This window comes from Ursus arctos, chromosome X, assembly GCF_023065955.2.
Source record: "Ursus arctos isolate Adak ecotype North America chromosome X, UrsArc2.0, whole genome shotgun sequence".
Taxonomy (NCBI): domain Eukaryota; kingdom Metazoa; phylum Chordata; class Mammalia; order Carnivora; family Ursidae; genus Ursus; species Ursus arctos.
In genome coordinates this window covers 42,971,624-42,978,073 of record NC_079873.1, presented here as the reverse complement: position 1 = coordinate 42,978,073, position 6,450 = coordinate 42,971,624, and the positions used below count along the sequence as shown (strand labels likewise).

The 6,450-nt window shown below is 33.3% G+C and overlaps 1 pseudogene; it reads left to right on the top strand.

Moving 5' to 3' along the window:
- Positions 1-6,127: 6,127 nt before the first annotated feature.
- LOC113248826 (pleckstrin homology domain-containing family A member 1-like) overlaps positions 6,128-6,450 on the top strand; it is a 38,238-nt pseudogene continuing 37,915 nt past the window's right edge.

Here is a 6,450-nt window from a genome sequence, read left to right as displayed (position 1 = left end):
ATCTTCCGCTGCCACGCCCCCTTTATCATGCAACTTCCTGTGCCTCTCTAGCAAGCTCTTACGATGCTTTATCTCTCTGGCTTTCTCACCCTATCAGATGATGTAAACTGGCTGGGAGAGGGATCAGTAATTTTTTATAAATCCTAGCTCTAGTCATCCCAAGAACTGAATAATTTCAGCCAAACCCCACGTATCCAAATTTGTCACCTTGCCTTGTTGATTTAGCCTTTGAAATACCTTCCTAACCCTTAGTCCCTTAACTCTTGGACTTCAACAGTTACCTATTTGTCATACTGGTTTACTGTTTTCTGACATACCATGTTGAAAAAAAAGTTCATCTTTATTAGTGGCATACTTTGATTTCAAGGTTTTGAAAAATCTTAAATCTGAATCATTTTTTGTCTCAGAATGGTATCCAAAGAGTTACATGCTATACTCAGTTTCCAAGTAAATAATAGTAAACTCATCTAGAAAGCATTCTTATATATGTATATACTCGCCCCCTAAGAAAATGATAACTGACAAAATTTTCAATAATAAAAATAATTCTTACTGTGGTTAAAAGTTCAGTAGTGAATTACCTATTGCCACTATCTCCAGAAAGCTCTTCTGGGCCCAAAATCTGTACCCCAATTCTCCTTTTTTGCGGTTATTTTCAGTCAATCTACAAGTATATAGTGAGCATCTACCATGTCCCAAATACTATGCTACACCCATGGGCATTGCAGTAGGAGTCCCACAGCTTAGAGGCTAAAGGTGCATTTTAAACACATAAGAGCCTGGCATAAAATAGGTGATTATCAATGTTTGTTGGATGAATAAATAACCAAAATGTGGTCAGGGAAATGACTGGGGCCAGCACCAGGTCCTTACTTTTGCTGGTATTTTTATAGTTCATTTCAACATTTTAACTCATATTTTTTCATTCAACCAGCAGATTCTGAACAACCACTCAGTGTAAGGTTCTGTTCCTGATATTGCCCATATAAAGAAAAATAAGACACAGTCCTGGATTTCAAGGCCATCCAAACAGTGGGGGAAATGAACACATAAACATCTAACAGCACTATAATGCAACAAAATAATAGGTAGAGAAGACAGTGTAGGAACTATGGCTATCCCATTGATTGGTGAATATTAAAAACCTGAAATATACCTTATCTCCTAAAGGGTGCTCATTAAAGACTTGTTTAATGTTGACTAGATTATTGAATGGATGAATGAAATGGAAGAATGGCAGTGGACTTGAAGTATAGTGTGAAAGGAACAGTAATGAGTAATGAAGCTGAATATAAGAAGAGGCCAGAAAAGGAAGGACCTTGCAAGCCACGTCATGGAGTTTGAGCTTAATCATGAGGAAAACAGAAACCCAAGGAAGAATTTTAAGCAAGAAAGTGTATGGTAATGTTTAAAATGAGAATATAGAAAATGGGTTGTACTGGTGCAATCTGGAGGCAGAGAAGTTGATTTAAAGGATATTGTAGTAATCAACGAATAAATACAGAAAATTAGGGGCTTATGCTATTAATAATTAATTGTATTTGGGAATTGAGCTGGAAAAATTAGCCAGTAGATTATCAGAAATCCAGACGCATTGAAACCTGATAATATTTCTTGACTTCCTCTACATTCAAAGTTTTGAAAAATTCATGCAACAAATATTTATCAAGCAGTTAATATGCACCAGGCTCTAAGGATAGAACCATAACCAAAATGGCAACAATTTCTGCCCTCGGAGGGACTACATGCTTGTGGCAGATAATAAAATATTTAAGAAAATACATGCCAGAAAGTGACAAGTATTATGAAGAAATAAAGCAAATAAGTAGGATAGCAATGTACACGGAGAAGGGGGAGAAGATTGCCATTATGGAAAAGCTCACTGAAAGGGTGATATATGAATATTTATAGACTTTTCTCTAAGTCATCAGGATCACTTAGTTCAGACCCTCTGTTTCTACCAAAATCCCAACTCCTTAGCATGGTATACAGAAGCCTTGGTAGTCTAACTTGATCTCTCTCTCTCCAGCCTCATCTCTCACCACTCAGCTTTTCCCACCCTAAGCCAAAGTCTCACACGAGTGCTTACAATTTGGAAAGTGCACTAAGATCTCAAATATGTGTGCTTTCATACCCTGCTATCTAGTATTCACCTTTCATAGATCAGCTCATATTTTAACTCTTTCATTGAGCTTTACTGACTCTTCCTTCCATTCCTTAACCAAAACCAGACAACTGTTCCTCTTCTCTGCTTCCACCATACATCCTGTTATCACTTTATTTTATTCACTCAACAACCATTCGTTGGCCAACTACTGTGTGGTTGTCACTGTTCAAGGCAGTAGAGATACATGCATAAACAAAGGAGTGGAAAAAATCCTTGCACGTTTAAAACTTACCTTTTAGTGAGGAAGACAAGCAATAAGCAAAATAGCATAATAAATATGGAACTTATAAAAGAGTAGTTTTCAACTCTGGGTGTCCATTAAAACCACATGCATTATTTTGTATATATCATATATTATAATAAAGATATAAAGAATAATTTTAAACAATTACCCAAAGCTGACACAAAATCATATACAATAAAAACTTTTTATACCTGGCCCCTACACACTTAGTGAGTTTCTTAGTTATTCTTTCAAAGATATTTTATACATATGGAAGCAAACACACACGCACACACATACACACATATATTACATTTTTACCAAACAATAGTATATAATACAAACTATTTTGCACCAAGATTTTTTTTTACTTAACTATATATGTTGGCATGTGTTTCATCTTGTTACATAAAGAGATTTGTCATTTCTTAAAATTACATATAGTAAATTACTTTTTGATATGAATGGCACTGTGAGTATAAATTCATGTAACCGCACCACAATCAGGATACAGAACAATCCCATAACCCCCAAAAGTCTCTATGACATACTGTTTTAGTCACACAGTCTTCCTCAACTACAAACCCTGGCAAAGGCTCCTGTTCTCTTTCAATCTAGTTTTCACTTTTCCAAAATGTCATATCTATGGAAGCATAGAATAAGTAACCTTTTGAGACAGGCTTCTTTTACTTAGGATAACACCTTAGAGATTCATCCAAGTTGTTACATGTATCAATTATTAGTTTTTATTTCTGAATAGTATTTTTTGTATAGATGTATCACAAATTGTTTATCCATTCACCAATTTAAACATATGGGTAATTTTCACTTTTGGAGATGATGAGTTAAGAGGCTATAACATTCATATGCAGGTTTTTGTGTGAACATAGTTTTAATATGGCAAAAGAAATGCCTAGCAGTAGGCTTGCTCATAAATTGTTATGGTATCTGGATGTTTAACTTTATAAGAAACTGCCAAAATGTTTTCCAAAGTGACCGAACGATTTTGCATTCCTACCAGCAATGTGTGAGTTCTAATTGCTCCACATCCTTGCCAGCACTTGGTATTTTTCATACTTTTTAAAAAGTTTTTATTTATTTAAGTAATCTCTACTCCCAACCTGGGGCTCAAACTCACAACCCTGAGATCAAGAGTCACATGCTCTTACAGCTGAGCCAGCCAGGCGCCCCTTCATACTTTTCTTAATGTTAATTATTCAAATAGATATATTGTAGGTAGAACTTCTGTGGCTTTAGTATGAACATTGTTTGTTGAAAGGACTATTATTTCTCCATTGAAACTGCATCTTTGTAAAAAATCAGCTCACCATATTTGTATTGGTCTATTTCTAAATACTCTATTCTTTTCTACTGATCTATATGTCCTTCCTTTACCAATATCACACTATCTGGATAACTGTAGTTTTAAAGTGAATTTTAATCTCAAGAAGTGTGATTCCTTCAAATTTATTCTTCTTTTTCAAAATTGGTTTAGTTATTCTAATTCCTTTGATTTTTCCTATATGTTATGGGATCAGCTTTTCTATAACTATAAAAAATCTTGTGGTGTTGGTGGGAATTGTGTTAAATCTAGATTAATTTGGGGATATTCTTCATCTTATTATGTAGATCGTACAAATCCATGAATACTAGATGTCTTTCCATTTCTTTAGATCTTCCTAGATTTCTTGAATCAGTGCTTTATAGTTTTCAACATGCAGATCTTGTTTACTTTTTGCTAAATTCACACCTAATTTCTTCCCTTTTTTGAGTTATCATAAATTGTATTGTTTTCTTCAATTTTGTTTAATTGTTGGAGCTATTGCAAATTTTTAAAAATTTCATTACTGGTTTTTAGATGTATGATAGATTTTGTGTGTTGAGTTATACCCTGAGTTTTTGTTGAACTCACTTGATATTTCTAAGGGTTTTTATTTTGTAGATTACTTGGGAATTTTTTCTAGACAATTATGTTGTCTGCATATAGGGAAAGTTTTTTCCCCTTTCCAATTAGTATTAATGTTATTTCTTTTTCATGAGTAATTGCACTGTTTAAGACTTCCACTACAATGTTGAATGGAAGTGGTGAGAAGAATCTCTTTGCTTTGTTCCAGAAATTAAAGGGAAAGCATTTAATTTTTCAGCATTAGGTAAAGCTGGAGTGGCTATAATATTAGAAAAAATAGACTTTAAAACAGAAAAGTTTATTACAAGTAAAGAAAAACATTTTATAATGATAACAGAGGATATCCATCTATAAGATATTAAAATCACAAACACAGGTGCATATCCACCTAAAACTGGAGCCCCAAAAGAAGAAAAACAGAAAGTTATAGAAATTAAGAGTGTTATGGAGAATTCAACAATATTTGGAAACTTTAATACTCCACTTTCAGGAATGTATAGGACAACAAAGCAGCAGATCAACAAGGAAATAGAAGACTTGAACAACAATATAAAGAAACTAGGCTTAATAGTATACCTGCCTCTGAAAAGGCAAAATACATATTCTTTTCAAGTGCACATGGAACATTCCTCAGGATAGACAATATGTTAGGCCACCAAATATTTGAAATCAACAAAACAAAACAAAAATTGTTTCTCTGAAAAGACCAACAGAAGTCGCAAATCTTTAGCTAAACTGACCAAGAAAAAAGAGAAGGCTCAAGTTACCAAAAGGAGTAATGAGACAGCAGTTGTTACTACAGACATTAAGGAAAAAGAAAGAATATAAGAGAATATTATGAATAACTGTTTGCCAATAAATTAGATAGATTAGGTGAAATATACGTATTCTTAGAAAGAAACTACTGAAACAAATTCAAGAAATAGAAAATCAAAGTAGACCCATAACAACTCTAGAGATTGAATTTGTAATTTAAAAAACTTCCCACAAGAGAAAGTCCATGTCCAAATTCACTGATAAATTCTACCAAACTTTTAAATAACTTAATTACAATCAATACCAATTTTCTATAAATTGTTACAGAAAATAGAAGAGAAACATTTTCCAAATTCTATAAGGCTGGCATTTTCCTGCTAACAAAGGTAGGCAAAAGCATGACAAGAAAAGAAAACCACACACCTTTATGCCAAAATCCTCAGTAAAATACTATCAAACCAAACTCACTGACATACATAATTATACTCCATGATCAAGTGAAATATATTCAAAGAATGCAAAGTTAGTATAACATCTGAAAATCTATTAAAGTACAACACCATATCAATAAAATAAAGGACAAAAACCAAATAATCATTTGGACAGACACAGAAAAAGTATTTGACAAAATCCAACACCCTTTCATGATTAAAAAACAAAACAAAACATCAGACTAGGAATAGAATGAAGCCTCCTGACCCTACCTCATACTACATACAAATATTAGCAAAAAGTAGATTATAAACCTAACTATAAGTGCTGAAGCACAAATCTTAGAAAAAAATATAGTAGTAAGTCTTCATGACTACAAGTTAGGCAAAGCCCTCTTAGATATGCTACAAATGTCCAAATAACAAAATAAAAAGCTAATAGGTAAATTTGGACTTATCAAAATTAAAACCTTTCATGCTTCAATGGATACCATCAAGAAGGTGAAAAGAAACCACTCAAAATGGGAGAAAATGTTTGTAAATAATATATTTGATAAAGGACTTGTATATGTAATATATAAAGAATTTGTACAACTCAAAAACAAAGACAAATAACCCAACTTAAAAATGGGCAATGGATCTAAATGGACATTACTCAAACGGCCAGTGAGTTCATGAAAAGACGCTCAACATCATTAGCCATCAGGAAAATGCATGTCAAAGCCATGAAGAGAAGAATGATAAATATAACCTAGTCAGTCATTCAGACTGTCCACCAGTCCTGCCTCAGGGACCCAAAGATTGAGTTTTAGGGAAAGATTATGGTAATAAAAGCAGAATACAAAATAAAAGGAACTGTAACAGTTCCTTGAGTATGGGATCTGAGATAGTTCTGAGATGATTTTGATAATGATCAAGGTGAGAAAACCTGGGGGCATAAGAAACCTCCTTAGTTTCATTCAAAGCC